We start from the raw sequence: 19,188 nt of genomic DNA, 5'->3' as shown, positions 1-19,188 counted from the left end.
AAATTCAACTATATGAAAAAATAAAGATATAATTTGTTAAGGGGTGCTCTTGTTTTAATAATATGCTATCCTTTTATAATAAAGTCACAAGAGCAGTTGATGAGGGAAAGGCATATACTGTCATTTTCTTGAATTTAGTGAAGGCATTTGACAGGGTGCCACATGATAAGCTGATATTTAAGTTGCTGCACATGGGTTTAGATCTCGAGTTAGTCAACTGGATTCAGGATTGGCTGTCCGATAGGTATCAGAGTTCTGTATGGCGGGGCAGTATCAAGAAAGCAGAAGGTTATAAGTGGGGTTCCACAGGGCTCAGTAGTGGGACCTATATTGTTTAACCTTTATATCAATGACATTGTCAGTGGATATGCAGAGGGATATTCAGTTGTTTGCAGATGATGTGAAGCTGGGAAGGGTTATTAGTAATAGTGCAGATGTGGTAGCCATGCAAGAGGATTTGAATAAACTAGACAGATGGGCAAATGAATGGGGGTTTTGGTTTAATGCAGCAAAATGTAAAGTCATGAAGTTTGGGACAATCGATGGGAGGATGCACACTCGATTGGAGGAGCTATACTAGAGGAAGTAGGGGGAGACAAGAGATCTTGGGGTATGATTGATAGAAACCTGAAATTCAGGGGACATATTGCAAAGTGGTGAAGGTAACACAGAGGACTGCTGCAATACTGAGAAGGACGCTGACCTGCAGAGATAAAAGAGTTATCATTCCGTTGTATAAGACCCTGATCAGACCACACTTAGACTACTGTTCACAAATTTGGTCCCCAGGATTTGAAAGGGATAAATTAACTGTGGAAAGGGTACAGATGCAGATAACAAATGCGGTTTCAGGACTGTAAAATGTTAGTTATGAGGATCGGCTGAGGGGATGTGGACTGCAGTTTGGTAGATAGAAGAAGACGAGGTGATATGATCGAGACTTTTAAAGCATGGAGAGACAGTCACAGGGTTGACACTGGGGAGTTCTTTCACTTGATGGAACAGCCTGAAGGAGTGATGACAAGGGGCCATCCTTGGAAGTTGCAAAAGGAAGCTATGAGCAAGAGGGTGAGGAGTGGTTTCTTTGCATGGAGGGTAGTTGAACCGTGGAATGCACTGCCTGATAGAGTGGTGAGAGCAAAAACAGTCAATGAGTTCAAGGAGTGGTATGATAGATTGTGTTTCCTAGGGAGGACCTCCCACGATGAGACTTTTGACTCCATGCCTGAATAATAATAAACAAAAATGAAAATATATAAATCAATAGTCCAATCAATATATTGGCATATTCATTGTGAAACAAGAATAGAAACATCAAAAATACAACAGATGAATACAAGTGAAATGACAACATTAAGAAAAATAGTTAAAACAAAATTTGCTAAAGTAAAAAAAAAAAAAAATGTATGAAGAATGTCAATCACAATCCATAAAATGAGTCGATTAAAGAAAAAAAGAGATCAGAATGGGCTCAACATGTTAACAGAATGAATCCAAAATGAATAGTTAAACCAGCTAGGTATTAGGGGGGGGGGGAAAGTTGGCAGAATAAAATGGACACACTGCCAGCACTGAAATATTGGAAATGCAACATGCTGAAACATAAAGCAAGAAGGAACAGGACATTCCAAAGAACAATACATAGTCTATATTTCACTTGTAAATTAGAAGTTAGAATTGAAAGAAGGAGAAGCTGGTTTAGTTAAAAATGAAGCATCACTGTCTCCACTCTTATACACAGCTCATCCATTATGAAGGAAAGTAGCATTAAGCATGATAGATTCAACTCATGCTATTTATTTTATGCAGATATTACCCTCCTAAATAAATCTAGTATAAGTTTTCAGGATTATTTACCTAAATTGATTTGTCATAACAAATTTGGAAAAAATCAGTAATTAAAAGTATGAAATAAGCAGGAATGCAACAAAAGATCAATTGAGTCGCTAAGGAGAATCTATAGAATCAATGTAAATATTTCAGCTATTTAGGCACAATTGTTAGTGAAGGAAGCAAATTAAATAAGAAAAACTAGTAACAAGACTGTCATGAAACCAATTTTAACTTATAGATTCAGCAGTTAGGTTAGAAATAAGAGTTAATCAAAGACCAAAAACCACACATATGAGTTCTGAGAAATCTCAAGAGTGAATAGATGGAATCATTAACAGAATATTAAAAAATGAAGATATTAGCAAAAAACCTGACAATGTTAGAGTCTAGGAATGTCTGAGCAGAGCCAATCTCAAATGGCATCATAACAAACAGAATGGATATATAACGAATCAAAAGAAACAGGTGTTTGATGCCAAGAAAAAGATCCAGAGGAAGAACAAGATCTATATGGATTAAGGATTAAAAATGCCCAAGACTGAAATTACAATCTGACAATATTGTAGTCCTGAGAGAAAACAGATTAATCTGAAAGAAAAATTTCCATACTGAGTTAAGATAATAAGGCAAACTTGTCAGGTAGTACTATCAGTATTCTATGTCACTTCAGACTACATATCAAGAATCTGATGTATGCAAGCAACCATGTGCTCAATGAAATGCAGAAGTAACTTTTTTAGCTGATTTAAAAAAAATCAGATGCAAAATTCTTTTCATTATCAATGCACACTTCTCCAAGAGTAGAAAAACTTTGCATTTGGAAACATCATACTGTGATCCCATTCCTCTGCCCACATAGGTAAATCTTCCTGCAAACATACCAGAATTCCCTGATTATATTTACCATCATCCAAAAAACAGCTGAATATTTCCTCCCCTCAAATCCTGATCAACACAGAACCTCCTATCAAAGCACACCACTTATCAACTGTAGCATCTATAATTTGACCATCTTTATGCTCACTACCAATCTTTTATCCATCCCATCTAAAATTTAACAATAATTTGTCATGTAGTATTTATCAAATATCTTGAACTGATGTACTGAACTGAAACTGAAAAAAAACTGATGTATAAGCAGCTCTTCTGCTCAATGTAGTTGTCATACTATTACTGAAAGAGAATCTCATTTTACAAACCAATACTGCTCTCCATAAATATTCCTATTCTCACTGATCTACTTTTATATTATACTAATAACACAACCTTTCTAACATCTTTGCTACCACACTCAAAACACAAACTGTTTCCTATTCATGGCTGTTTTCTCTCCCCATTCTTCAAGAATAACTGTAGTCTACTTCAAAACCTTCACTGAATAACCAACTTAAAGAACACTATTCATCCTTCAACACATTCCCTTAATCCTTGGTGGTTGCATGAATAATTGCAACAAATGCTCATGCAGATGAAAAGTCATTCACTGAAAATTGTACAATTTTTAGTTTGTAATAACCACAATATAATTTCATTAAAATTCGTGAAATTTTCCACTTGTAATATTATCCACATCTGTGCCTTCAGAATGTACTTGTTCCGTCACAGAATCATGATTGCTTCCTACTATGGTATTATTATTCTTTATATTACCATCAACATCATTGTCTAAATAAAACATCTTTTGATAAATCCTTCAGCCATTTCAACCAATAAGTTGGAAATACTAAATATACAGCTAGGTTAGAAATACTAAATCATATAGTTATGTTTTAAATAACTTACACTTTTGCTTAGCTCCAAGATGAGTTGTCATCTGCAAAGTAGTGTATGGAAATTTCACATACCCCCACATATGCAGAAACAAAATGATGTGATATAGTGACTATTTTCATCCTTGGCAATATTCATGTCAATGAAAGATTGATATGTATGATGATATTCTATACATTCCTGGTCTTGTTAAAAACTAATCTTATCCTACAGTATTGTGTTCAATGCTATTTCTTCCCTACACCATGAAATACACACTGGCAAAATATTTCATGAACATTTAGAGAAAAACCTTTATTATTATCTGACCTCCATGGAGTCAGAGACTCATCGTGGGAGGTACACACTATCACACACAAAGCTCATCCAACCATGCTTTAAACTGATTCAATGTGTCTACATTCACAACACACTGAGGCCATGCATTCCACTTACCAACCACTTTCCATGTAAAGAACCTGCTCCTCACTCCTCTGTTCACCTCCTCCTTATACAGTTTCCAGCGATGGCCTCTTGTTCTACTCCCCTCTCCCATTCTATGAAAAATCTCTTCATGTCAACCTGATTGACTAGCTTATATGTATCAATCATATCCCCCCCCCCCTCCTCCTATTCACAAGGCCTTGCAATTTACAATCTCTTAATCTGTCTTTGTACTCCATATTCTAAAGACCACTGACCACCTTTGTGAATCTTCTCAGTATCCTTTCTAAAACATCACCATGAAAACCCAGCGACCAAATCTGTGCAGAATAATCCATATGAGGCCTGATCAAGGCCTCATATGGATCATGTGAGGTCTAGTAACATAGTAAGTAGATCACCCACATGTCTACCATATTTAACTTTTAAATTCATTTATGCTTTCTGCATTCATAATACATTCTAGAATTCACCCATGCAAAATTTACCCATGTTCTCCATGCAAAAAAAAATTACTCCATACACTCATCTTCATCACACCTTTACACAATGGGCAAATGGCCTCTTACTCATTTTATAATTCTCTGTATTAATTCAGTAAAATGGCCTTTTGAAAGAGACACTGAATTATTTGAGTGTAGCTCTGTATGGGGGCGAATACGATGATTAAAGATGTGGTAAATGAAAAGGTATGCAAGGTTTGTTTTCTGAGAGGCAGAATTAACCAGGTGACTGAAGCACTGAGTAAGCAAGCAAAAGAGTTGGTAGTAGTCAGCACATAATTTGGTTAGTAACAAGGAGAATGTAAGAATGGATGTCAGGAGGCTGCTGAGGAGAGTAAAAGATAACAGTGGTAGGTAAGGTAGTTAGCGAGTTGCCCAGATATAAGGTGAGAAGGCAAGTGAAGGTAATAAATGGTATGCTAGCAGAGTTGTATGAGGAGTAAGAAATTCATTTTCACACATTTGCAAAATGAATTTCTTACTCCTCATACAACTCTGCTAGCATACCATTCATTACCTTCACTTGACATATCTTCTATCTAGACAACTAATGCTGAGGTTGTCCCACCAGTTGACTACCAATCAAGTACACATTTTTGCTGATGATAGCACACTACACTCCTCCTCCTACTTTTCATTTGACAAACCTTTCAAAGCACGATTCATCACAACCTGCAGAACTCAAATCTCTCTCTCTGTTACATTAAATTCTGATCTTCAAAACATTCATCAATGGAGTCTGGATAATCCTGTCAACTTCAATGCTAGCAAAACAGCTCTGCATTATTTCCCACAAAAAAAACCCTATTCTTCAAATCTTACCCTTGACAATAATCCAATACCCAAGAAGGTAAATCTCTATTCAAGATGAGATTTACCTTCTTGGAATAACTATACACTCAAATCTCTCTCTCTCTCTCTTAGCACAAACATGCTAAAAATATTGCCTCCTCTACATCCGAAAAATTATGCTCTTTTTCACATGAGGCATAACAGCTGCTAAACCTATATAAATCTCATACAATACTACTCTCACATCTAGGGGACACAGCTCCCTAAAAATACTGGATTCCATACAGAAAAGAGCAATTAGATTGATTGATGATCCTCTCTCACACTGCCGGCAAAGGTTGGCCGATTGGTAGAGCCTCTGCTACTAATGGTGCATGCAAAAAGTTAAGTAAGTTTGAGCGTGGTTAGTAGTTGGAAGGAGACTAATCGTTCGATGTTGTCGGCACACCCTCCCTCGATGAGTCTTTGGACTCCCTGGAGGTGTCAAAATAATAATAATAATAATAATACACTCCCCTCACTTTTGTATAGGCATTTGGTCTCTGCAGCCTGCATCTTCTATAAATACTTCTATCGCTGTTGTTCATCAGAATTGGCATCATAATTAAAATTATAATAATGGAATTAACTCACATAAAATATTTATTAGTATAATTTTCGCCTGAGTATCACACAGGCATCTTCAGTACATGAACACAGCTAATTAAACAATAACTGACAATTCCAAAAGGCGCCACCTAAATAGCTAATGTAGGATAACTAAAAAAGATCAACAAATTTCCTAACTTAAAAAAAAAAAAAAAAAATATATATATATATACACACACACACACACAATTAAAAGTTAGGAAAGATTAGCTGATTTATAAAGTACTATCTCTCACAAAGGGGAATAGACATTAACCATCGGATCTGTTTAAGTTAGGAAAGTGAAGTAAAGTTTCACGTTTCTTTATAAAGCCGTTCCATGAGGAACCGACTTTTGTGAAGGACTCGTCATGTTCCAATGAACTCTATGTCTAGTGTTGATGGCATGTTCCGCAAGCCCAGACTGTTCAGGTTCAAGGTACTGAATATAAGACTGGTGTTCTTCTAGCTGAATAAAGGCAGATCTTCCTGTTTGTCCGAAATAAGATAATCCACAAGAGCAAGGAATCTGGTAGACACCTGGATAACTGAGATGTGGAAGCTTGTCCTTTGGAGAAGTGAGAAAGGTGGAGATTTTTCTGAAAGGTACGTGATACGAGTGAAGAGAATGAGCAAGAAGGAACACAAGATGAACAGGGAAATTGTGTGTGTGGGGGGGGGGTAAGAAGTGTAGATGATGGTTTCAGAAGTAGATGTGCGACTGTAAAAGAAAGGATTACGATTGCGAGGATAACATTTAGGTTTGGGGAGAAGTGTAATATCAGTGAAGATAAAGAGAAATGGCCAGCCAGGGGGGGGGGGGGGCAGGAGCACTCGAAATCAAGGGAGTAAAACTCTAGTGTCAATAGAGTTCATTTGTCCAAAAATTCTTGGAATAAGTGAAACTTGATTGTACATGGATGACATGAATGGAGATGGACGGATATGTAGTTTTTTGTGAAGACAGGGCAGGGCAGAAAGGAAAAAGGAGTGCTGTTGATGACGGTAGATGAGTTATGCCCATCTAAGGGGAATTTACAAGGAGCAAATAGTGACTGGTTTTAAAGCAGTATGGTGTAGTGGACAGGACAAAATGCTTAGTAAGGTGTTGCTGCTATAGACCTGGTAATGTCAAGAGTGGTGAGAAGGAAATGTATAGGCAAAATTGGACTAGCTAATAAGAAATGTGTAATCATTATTAGCAATTTCAATTACGGTAATGCAGACTGGATCTGAAAACAAAGAGAATCGATTTAAGTTGTTGAGGGACAACTATCTTAGGCAGTACATAACAGACTATACACAAGGATCAAAATCAATCAATGCGGCTTGGTCCCTATTCAGAACTACCTGGCAGAGGAAATGACAGTGTATTCCAAAGGTCAGGAGATTAAATAAGGTAGATGTAAAATGGATGACTGAAGAGGTGAAGCATGTCTGAAAGAAAAGGGCAATGTGGAGGCAGCACAAGATGAGTAGCAATGATCAGTTACATGAGGAGTACAAAGAACAAGAAAGGTGACTCACTTGATAAGGATAGCAAAAGTACAGCATAAGCAGCAGTTAGCAAATGTAACTAAAAGAACTTCCAGGGAGCTTTTTTTTTTTTTTTTTTTTTTTTTTTAAATGTGGCCAGTAGAAGAAAGAATGATTATGGAAGGATGATGTTGGTCAGTGATTATGGTAGTATAACTACCAAGGAGGATATGGTGGAGGTGTTAAAAAAGCAATTCATTACGGTATTCCATCCTTGTGAATGTAACAATGCAGCACTTGACATCAATGGGAAGGAGGAGAGCAACCACTGATGGTGAGTCAGCAGGAAGGATAAGAGGAATTGAGTAGGATTGATGTCAATAAGGCCATAGGAACTGATGGCGTATCACATGTCAAGAAGAATGTTACAGGGAGTTTTAACATGATTACAAAATTGTTCTACTTCATTAAAGGGTGATAAGACTAAGGCTTCGAATTATAGGACAATCTGCTTGTCCTATAATTCAAGAGACAAGGATTCAGAACTGGGTTGACAGCAGCAGAATACTCTTTGCTAGAGAGCATGAGTTTGCTAAAGAAAGCAAATTTATTATAACAAAGTAGCAAATGCAGTGGTAAGTGGGGGGAGAAGCATACATAGTAGTATTTTAATTTTGCAAAGGCCTTCACAATAGATTGCCAATATGTCAAACTGGTATTTAAGTTGGAACAGATGGAGTTGGATGGTAGATTAGTGCATTGGATTGGAGATTGGCAGTCTGAAAGGTACCAGCAGGTTGCTTACGGGAGGGCACTTTGTCAGAAGAGGAAAGTCACTAGTGGTCTGTTTTAGTACTGTTGTTTCATTCCAAATTTGAATTTTTGAAATTGGAAGTTATGAAAGGAAACTGTGAGCAAGAGGGTGAGGAGTGGTTTCTTTGCATGGAGAGTGGTTGAACCGTGGAATGCATTGCCTGATAGGCAATTCCTAGGAGGTCCTTCCTAGGAAACACGTCTATCAAGACTCGATGAGTTTAAGGAGTGGTATGATAGATTTTGTGTTTCCTAGGAGGAACCTCCCACATTGAGTCTTGATAGACGTGTTTCCTAGGAAGGACCTCCCACGATGAGTCTTTTGACTCCTTAGAGGCCTAAATAATAATAATAATAATAATAATAATATGTAAATGCCATTGGAAAGGACTTGAATGGCTATATAAAGCTGTTTTCAGATAATGCAAAGTTTGGAGAGCTATGAAGAGCAGAACAGACTGGATGAATGGGGGAGTGAGTGGGAATACCAGTTCAATGTAGCAAAGTGTAAAATTTTAAAATTTGGGAAGCAAAGATGGGATGTAGAATATAAGACTGGTGGGGATATCTTAGGGCAGGTGAGCAGATTATGGCAGTGATGTAGAGAATACTAACATGTAGAACTAAAGATGTTATGATTCCATTGTACAAGGCTTTAATTAGACCTCATATGGATTAGTGGCTGCACAGATTTTGTCACCTGTTTTTCAAAAGGATGACGATTTTGGAGAGGATTCAGAGATGAATGACTAAATCATTCATCTCTGAACCCTCTGGAATGTGGAGTACGAGGAGAAATTGAGCAAATGCAAACTGCAGAGCCTAGTAGATGGAAGGAGGAGGGACATGAGACATTTAAGTTGGTATGGGATAATTACCAGATTAATGTGGATGAGACTCTCACCTCAAGGGTTCACTTTAATGAGTATGGGAGTGGCAAACCTGAGGTACCTGATGCTGGACCATGCCTTACTTCATGTAATATACATCTGTCATATTATCTGTAAAATGGTTCCCCCGATGCTATTAGAGAACTCAAGGGTTAGGGATTAATCTTTCTTATTTTGCTATTTCATTTCGTCTTATGCAGTTCCCCAACGTCAAACTTCATGACAAGCTGGTTGGGGTTTCCCGAAGTAGCATCATCATGCACCAAATCCAACAAGATGTTCACGATGCAGCTAGTGTACCCAGAAAGCAATGTGCCCCAACCTAATCTGATTTGGGGTGGTGGGGGGGGAGGGTGAACAAGTGGACAAGGGCTACCTGCTTAAGGCTGGCATGGACCAAAGCAGCTAGGCCATATCTCTCAATTTGCAACAATTAACACTGGAACACTGACTGGACGAAGCCATGAGTTGGCTGATAAACTCAAGCACAGATAGGTTGGCATTGTTTGCATCCAAGAAACAAAATGAAAAGGTACAAAGGCCGTGACATTGGTGAAGAAAATATTAAGTCATCCCAAAAGTACTATTGTTTTTTTTTATACTGTACTTGTTCAAACATGTCTCAGCTTGTCTAAACATGAATTTTTGAAGCTTTATAAGTGCCACTAAGCTGAGGTGGCCTCATTCTAAGGAATTCCACTTTGAAAAAAACATCATAGGTTATTGTTTAAATAACCATTTATTACACTGAAGAGCACATTAGGCACATCATGCTTTGAGTTCAAAAAAGGCAACAACGCTGCTAATACTATAAAAAAATCTGCAAGAAGTGTATGACAATAATGTTTTGAATGTGCGAAAGTGCCAGTGATGGTTCTGAAAATTTCGACAAGAGAGGACTTAGCTGGAAAGATTCCCATCAATATGGGAGTCCTGTCTCTCTCAATAATGATATGCTGGAAGTCACTATTGCAAGAAATGCCAATGCAACTGTTGAAGATTTAGCAAAAGATCTTAATTCATCGTCATACCATCAATCGACATTTGCAAGAACTTGGAAAAGTGTCTAACCTCGGCAAGTGGGTTCCTCACGAGCTGAAGAACAACAATCGAAGACAGCACGTCGACATTTGCACTGCTCTTCATTATCAAGAGGTTTAATATCCATTTCTCAGTCGTGTAGTCATAAGACCTTCACCCTCTGAAGGTTTTGTTAAGCATTTGGTGAGATATGGCTGGTATTATACACTTTGAACTCTTGCCACAAAACCAAACAATCACAACTAAAGTATACCGTGAACAACTCGATTGAATGAATGAAAAACTGAAAGAAAAGAGGTGTTCTCTGGTCAATTGAAGGGTGTTTATCACCATGATAATGCATGCCCTCACAGTGCAAGAATCACCTGTACCAAGATTGAAGAACCTGGCTGGGGAAAAGCTTCCATATCTTTCATATTCTCCTGATCTTGCACCTCCAAATTATCACTTATTTCAAAGTTTGCAACATTTCATTAAAGAAAAACAATACGATACATTAGAGGCACTGAAACTGAATCTATGCAATTTCTTTGCCTCCATACCTCCTGAATTCTATAGAAATGGCATTGTGAAACTTTCGCAAAATTTCACAACAATAAGAGTGTTATTGATTCAAATGAAGAATATATACTTGATTAAATTGGGAAGTGATTTAGCTTTTATATCCTTTCAAAATTTAATGCTAAAAACAACATTTCTTTTGGAATATTAATTTTCTAATATGTACTTCCAGGGATGTAGAGGATACTATGATATTATTACATGATTAAGGGGTGCGCAGCAGCTAGGTTCTCATTCCTGCACCGTGTTAGTACACATTAGGGGAAGCTAAAGCTGCTATCAACCAAACGCACGTGATCGAACTAAAATGCTCCCAAATTTCTGCCCTAAAGGATCCTACCTGGGGCCAGGCCTAAAAATAATATCATTTAATGTTGAAGGTTTCTCCAGTGTCAAGCAAGATCTCACTGCAATATCTGAAGAGATAATGACTGCGATGTGCACTGCCTGCAAGAAACTCACAGAGGAGGAGGTGCTGCAAGATCTTACATCCAAGGCATGAAACTCAAAGAAATACCCCACGATAAATATGATAGTGCAATATTTACAAAAGAAAACTTGATCCCATCATCCATTGACTCAACAAACAACAGAAACATTGAGATTTTACAATCACATTTAAAAATATCTCAATCACATCCTCCTCAATAATAATGCATACATGACTAATGTTGTATTAGGTGACTTTAACAGCCATAGTGTTAACTGGGGTTACACAGAGTCTGACGAAGATGTTGAACTTGTTGAAAAATGGGCTGAAACCTTTCTCTAACCCTGATATATAATCCAAAACTCCCTGCATAACAGTAGCAGATGGAAGCAAGGCTATAACCCTGACCTCATATTTGTTAGCTCAAAAATATCCAACATTTGTGTTAAGGTCTTAAATCCCATTCCACATACTCAACATAGACCTATAGTGCTTCAATTCAACCCAGCAATTATGCCTAACATAGTTCCTTACAGATGACTTAATTTCCAAAAAGCTAATTGGAAGGGTTTCACAGAAGATCTTGACCACTCCATAGAACAAGTCCCTCCAAACCCTCAAGAGTATCCTGAATTTATAAAAATACTGAGGAAAATCTCCACCAAATATATCCCCCAAGGATGCCGCACAAACTACATTCCAGGCCTTTCCAGTGACATACAAGCCCAGTATGCTGATTACTTACAACTTTACAACACCAACCCCTTTTCAGAAGAGACCATCCAAACAGGAGAAAAATTATGCTCCAAGATGGCAGAGGAAAGCCATTCCTCATGGAAAAAAGAAATAGAAGCCCTTGATATGACCCTTACTAGCAGAAAGGCATGGAACTTTATCAACAGAATTAGGAAGGATTTCACTAAGCCATATGAGCATTCGCAGGTAACAGCTAAATCCTGCACATCACAAATTCTCAACCTCACTCAATATACAGAAAATGGTTATGAGCAAAAACTGGCCACAGGAGCAGTCTTTGTAGACCTAACTGCAGCATATGATACCATAAACCATCTCACACTCGGAAATAAAATATATAGAATAACTAGAGACTATCACCTTGTCCTCCTGATCCAATCACTCTTGGAAAACAGATGCTTTTACGTGGACCCGGGGGGTAGAAAGAGCCGCTGGCACCTCCAAAAAAATGGCCTCCCCCAGGGAAATGTGTTATCACCATTGCTTTTCAACATCTACATCAATGATCTCCCCATCTTTCCAGGAACTAGAAATTTTATCTATGCTGATGACCTTGCCATAGCTACTCAATCAAAAAATTTCAAGTCCATGGAAACTACTCTATCACTTGCCTTAAATAGTCTAACCACATACTATACCAGCAATCAACTAAAACCAAACACCTTGAAAGCCCAAGACTGGCCTTTTCCACCTTAACAATAAGGATGCCAAAAGGAAGCTACAGATTTCTTGGGAAGGCTCTAATATAGAACATTCCTGGAACCCAATCTACCTTGGTGTAACTCTCGATCGCACCCTCTCATATAAAACACACATAGAAAAAACAAAGGCAAAAGTGAATGCAAGAAACAATATACTAAGAAAGCTTATCTCCTCCAAATGGGGTGCAGACCTTAATACACTGAGATCTTCTGCCTTGGCCCTTTGCTATTCTTCTGCTGAATACACCTGCCCAGTATGGTCCAGATCCTGCAATGCTGAAAAACTTGATCCAGCATTGAATGAAAGCTGTCGCTTTAATTACAGGATGCCTGAAACCAACACCACTAAAAGATCTGTATACTTTGGCTGGTATTGCACCCCCGCTTCAATTCGAAGATCTGCATTCTCAGCTGACGAAAGAAGCAGACAAGTGAATGAATGACGAACGCCACCCATTATTCAGCCAGACCGCAGTGCCCCAAAGACTAAGATCCCGACATAGCTTCCTGGCAACTGTTGAACCACCTAAAAACCTCATAGAGACAAGTGTAAAATCTTGGTGTTTCATTGTAAAGTCTTACTTATTCTTCTTCTTTGTTCTCTAAAATTATCTGCTAGATACGCTTGTACGTAATGAATTTATCTCTAACACTTTAATTACCCTTTTTAAATTAAATATTCTCTCTGGGCCATTATTCACTCTTAAGAATGATGCTAGTGGATATAAGACAAAGGAATTGCTAATGGTCAACACCAATTCCTTTGTTTCAATACTGGATCTGATTCCTTTTTCGGATTCAGGGGAAAATTTCTATTATCCTGCACCACCCTGAATCCTAGATTAACAAAGAGTGGAGAACCAAGGAACCAGAACACAGTTTAGCATGCTATCTTATTTCACTATAACTTATTTATGCAATCGTAGCCTCCCTATTTAACTTATCTCCCACTGTGGGTCCGAATTTTATGAGAAAGTGCAATAGAGGAGAAAATCAGGCAAGGCACCAGTTAAACTTAAAAAGCAAAACATTTAATTACAATTGAAGCATCTTGCACTTTATGAATATGCATTAATGAAGTAATCTACAATTTCTAAGGAATGAGAATTAAATATTCAAACTCTCTATCTTTATCATAGCATACAAAACAATGAACTTCATATATAGTTTACAATTTCTACTTGATAGATCAAACATACTCTTCTATACTCTTCAATACTAAGGATATTCGCTAATTGATTCTCTAAGTAAGCTCCACATGCTCTTACAATAATTCTTTCATTAAAATTTCATAATCACTCTACTATAAAAAGAATGTTATCTCTAGAGTCCTTCCTATAATTACAAACTTTCTTCTTATACACAATTGCTTATAAAAACATAGACTGTACATTACCAACTGCTGGGGAACTGTTTGGCCACTTCACATAGCACAACTGGACAATCATTTGATTCCTGGTTCATTCTGTTTTTTCTGAGGCATTCTTCACGGGTCTGCGCTGTAGTAATCTCCGCTGCCAAAAGTAGGCATATGTTGTTCTTTGGTTAACTGGTACAACATCATAATGATAACTCCGGAATTATCAGAGATTTCCTTCCACTGGGCTGATCGCTGACCGGTAAACTTTCAGGAAGTTCACAGCATAGTTGCTCAGTCTTTATCTCGAATCCACGTTGAAAAGCGGAGGATGAGAAGGAGCCACGAGGAGGTTCCAACACATCAGAGCATGAGTCCAAGAGCATAAGAGTAAGAGAGCGTTTTAGGCGCTGCAACGACTTTTTAAATCGCGCACTACTGATTTCTTCTACGTCATCGTTTTTTTCCTCCCCTTTTTCCATGTTACCCTACGTCACCCAGTACTTGGCGCCACATACGGAATTCTAGCATATGCCTACTCTTCGGAGTTTGTGGAGGGGGGACTACGTGCTTACCTAAAGGGTGCACATGCACTTGTAGCACATGTTTAGATTCCGGCCACTTTTACTTAATTGAATTATCTTTTTTCCCAGCAATTTGTAAGTACTTACACAAAAGCAGCAAGGGTTAAGCATTTAAGCAATTTACAATATTTTACCTTATAACATAAAGTAGTGAAAAAAATATCCTCAATTTAGTAATACTTTGGTATTACTAAATTGAGGTTAACTTAAATTGGGCTTACTAAATTACAAGAATTTAGTAAGCCCAATATATCAATATATGTTTCAAAATGCAAACCCATGTTAAGTCTGTAGGAAACATGAATTAATTTAATTTTAGTTTCATTCAGAACTTAACACAAGCCTTCAACAACGGCTTACACTATATCCTGAAAATAATACTGGTATTCCAACAGCCGAACATCTTCCACATGGTGCTGGAATACTTGAAAAAGCCTCAACAGACTTCGAACGACAGGATGCTGCAAACAAAACCTCAAATGGGGCTACCTCACTGGCCCAGACAATTGTGAGTGTGGGACAACCCAGTCCATGGAACACCTCCTTTCTTCCATCACCTTGCACAAAAGAGGACCTTATATCCTGCACAGAAAGAGCAGTTGATTGTGCAAGATACTGGATGAATATCTGACCATATTTATTGTATATAAGTTATGTATAGTTTCTTTTTTTTTCATATTTAAATATTATTCCCTATATAATTCACCTACCAAATATAAGTTGATCTCATTGTAATGTATTCTAATTTGTTGTAAATCATGTTGTACCACTTACTTACTACTGTACCACTTGTGTTTGAATAAGAAATAAATAAACATGATTAAGCTTACAGTATTACTAATCTCCTATCAACAATTTTCCTCCAAATCAGTATATCACCGGTCAGTATTCCAATATTGTCACATATTATATTTCTATCTTCTAGGGTACTTCTAACAAAGCATAAGTGCTATGCTTTGTTCAGTAATATTCCTTAAAATATGGAATAAAACTATCATGGAAATTCGGGCAAGCGCCAATAAAATTCCAGGTGCAACTATCCATGCTGCCGATTCATAGACAAGCAAATTTGGTTGTGGAATGAAAATGTTCAGCACATAGTGAAGGCCAAGAAAGATGCATACAAGAACTGGTTACAATCTAGAACTGATGATAACCTCACTCAATACTGCCAACTCAAGACAACTGCTAAACGAGAAGTAGCAGCAGCAAAAGCTGAGCACTACCACAGCCTGGACAAACCTGAAGGAGCTAATCTAGCCAAATCCAGACATCAGCCATATTCTATATGTCAAAGATGCAGAATGTCAACTACAGCAAAAATCAGCAGACATCCTCCAACGATGGCATGAGAATAATGAGACCTAAGATTTCTACCAGAAGTTGAAATAACCACCTAAAGACATTCAAAAAAATGTTTATATCCAAATTAGGTTTAAACCCACAGCCTGTTGGTTGGACAGCTGAAAAACTAACCATTCGGGGTACTGTAAATCATGTATTCTTACTTGGCTGTGTCACATGGAATATCTGAAGTCCATTTTGTAAAAAGCGATGTTTGTTATTTATACAAGGAAAATTATCTTTTGTCATATTAATGCATGTTTTCACTGAAATGGAATGATTACTACTGTGGAGAGAGAGAGAAAGAGAAAATATATTACAGAGTCTACGTCACGATACTATTCTGGATGTCGTTACTAATAACGGAATCACTTATGCTAATTTAAATATTTTTATTTGTAGAATTTTCGACCATGTTCCATAGCCATTTTCAATACAATTGTAGGAAAAACAATCACAAAAAAAGTTCAATTCAATTGAAAGTATGGGATACTAATGCACTACTGGCTGCAGGAGAACAGCTCCTGCATCAACAGGCATCCAATTTATGGAACATGAATGGTAAGCACCAGCCAACAGAACCTCCCAAAACTGAGAAAGTTTAAGGCAATCATTCTTGCCAAAGCCAGGAATTATGAATGTGCACTTCACAGTTCTCCCCGGACAGTCCTTCCAGAAGAAAATAACTTTTATGTAATACTTTGGTTTAATTTTCAAATATGGTGTAGTCAAATCTCTAGTAAACAGAGCTAATAAAATATGTTTTACAGATTCTTTTCTAAACAAAGACCTGTATTATTAGAGCTACTTTTATCTCATGATTATAATACAACAACTATTGATAAAATAATAATTATGGCAATCATTTTAACTAACCTCAAGAAGAATTTATCAGAATTTGTATCCTGTATGTCAAAGGACTTTCAGAAAAAATAGCAAAACTTCAACACACTGACTTATAAGTCTCTTTCCATCTAGTTCATAAAATTAATATACCTTCCTTATCTCTCCTAAATACAAGTATCCTCTTCTTTCTTACCCTGGAGTTTACAGAATCCCCTGCTCTTGTAGCTTATGTTATTATGGATAAACCCACACAAATTCGTGTTGAAGAACAAGAATATATTTCACTTAAAGATTCCAATAAATCTGGTTTAACAAACCATGCCTTACCTAAAAAAACATAGGATTCAGTGGGACAAAACCAAAGTATTACATAAGTTATTTTCTTCTGGAAAGACTGCACAAAGAAAGCTGTGAAGCATACATTCAAAATCCAAACCTTAACAAAAAAATGACTGCCATAAACTTTTTCAATTTTGGGCAGTTCTACTGATTAATGCTCACCATTCATGTTCCATAAATTGTAGTTAATTGTTTAAATTTTAAAATATTGACTAATTTATTTTATTTTAATTATTTTTGGATAGCTATTAATGCGGGTGGAGCTATTTTCCTGCAGCTGCCAGTGCATACAATATCACATGCTTTCAATTGACTTGATGTTCTCCATTTTGTGATTGTTTTTCCTATAATTGTATCAAAAATGGCTGAAAATTCTATAAATAAAAAAAAAGATTTAAATAAGCGTAAATGATTCCATTATAAGTTTGTTATAATGAATTCTTCCACTTATGTCTCAATTTTTAGATCTATCTATATACATCCACACAAAAGAATCTTCTGTTGAAACATCCATCTTAAAATAAACAGAAAATGTCAGTACAAGAAAAAATATCTTTAAATAAATCTGAATTAACTGATGTGACCATATTCAGTAGTATGCACAGAACATGTCTATGGAATCATAAATAATATAATATGATGCTATCTGAGTGGTTACTTTGGGTTAAGTTACACAATCATAATTATTATGTCTGTAAATTCTCTGTATTCTCAAGCCAATTTCTGTTTTGCAGACAAACCATCAGCTAAATCACACTTCGCTGATTCCTTATAAAAGGCATCAACTAATGCGAAGTTCGTTAACTCGCATTTAATTAAAAACTTATAAAAAAAAAAAAAAAAAAAAAAGATCCTCGCATCTCAGATGGGATTTGACTCCAAGTATTTCCGATCAACGTGCAATCTTTCTAAACATGGTAAGATGCCCATGATCATATAGAACATAAAAAATGTTACTGCAGCTTTAATTTATTCTATAACAGAGGCAACTAAAAATATCTCAGTATTACGTGCCTAAAATTAATTCTTATGACATATACGGCCTGATGATATTCAAAGATCGGTAATGGCAAGGACATGTGTATAGATCAGACTAGCTTATTTTTACGTTCACACATCATACAATTTGAATATCGTTCGATAAACTGCAGATTCGTGGGGCAAGAGGATGGGGGGAAGAAGAGTGTGTGTGAAAACAGACTACTGCATATTCTCCATCCATTACACAAAAAGATACCTAACTTGGCGTCTCGTTAGGAGTAATAATGACTTAATATTCTTCTAATATACTCCAGAAAGGGAAATATAGTATCATGACTACAAGAAGAAAGAAAACTAACCTTGCATTCACTGCCAAACTGCAGCTGGGGGAGGAAAAAAAATTAAGAAGAAACACAAAATTTTAAAAATTCAAAATTTCTAAACTTATAACTTTAATGATACATTTCTATACGAATGACAATTATGAAATCATATCACAGCTGTTTCACAAAGATCATCAACCCTCTACGGCAGATGGCGTTACTGATGCGAAATGAATTACAGGAAGTTCCATATATACTAGGCTTATGCATCTGGGTCTAATATAGTCATACACACAATGCAATTGATATACGTTACATACAATTAAATATCTTTATACCTATGGTCAGAAAACAACTGGACAAAAATACTTCGCTTGTTCTTACCGAAATAAAAACGAGTTTCTTTCTACACTCCCATACCTCAACTACCATTCCGAATTGACTACTTCAACAGGAAAACAAAAAACTAACACTGTATTCGGATCGTTAAAATCGCACAGTGACGCCACCAAAATAAACGAATCAATTAGAATATCAATACAAATAAATAAATCGTACACGTGCACATCGACGAAAGAAAAATTGTTGGAATAATTGCAAAATAACATTTAGTAATAAAATCTCCATTACTCGGAAGCAAGGCGTAATTCATGTATAATATGCACAGTTATTGATGTTGAATATGCACGGTTATTTATTAAGATAACTAATAACAGAAATAAATTAATGCAGTTTTTAAAAAATAATTTTCATAATAAAGTACAGTACTGTACTATAATCAAGTGTTGTTTACTCGGT

At 36.6% G+C, this 19,188-nt stretch overlaps 1 protein-coding gene across 2 annotated transcripts in view; it reads right to left on the bottom strand.

The window, feature by feature from the left end:
• Positions 1-18,865, bottom strand: part of ctrip (E3 ubiquitin-protein ligase ctrip) — an 817,513-nt gene extending 798,648 nt beyond the window's left edge. The window contains exon 1 of one of the 2 annotated variants that reach the window (XM_090413730.1): positions 18,775-18,865. The gene's annotated coding sequence lies outside the window, so the exon portion shown is untranslated. Of the gene's footprint in view, positions 1-18,426; positions 18,446-18,774 lie in introns of those variants that run through there. The other variant, XM_090413731.1, reaches the window with a different exon arrangement.
• Between the last annotated feature and the right edge of the window lie 323 nt (positions 18,866-19,188).

This window comes from Typopeltis vanoorti, chromosome 24, assembly GCF_054136105.1.
Source record: "Typopeltis vanoorti isolate ZY-2024b chromosome 24, IOZ_Tvanoo_1.0, whole genome shotgun sequence".
In the NCBI taxonomy this organism is placed as follows: domain Eukaryota; kingdom Metazoa; phylum Arthropoda; class Arachnida; order Uropygi; family Thelyphonidae; genus Typopeltis; species Typopeltis vanoorti.
The sequence above is the reverse complement of the archived record's forward strand: the minus strand, read 5'-3'. Positions and strand labels throughout refer to the sequence as shown.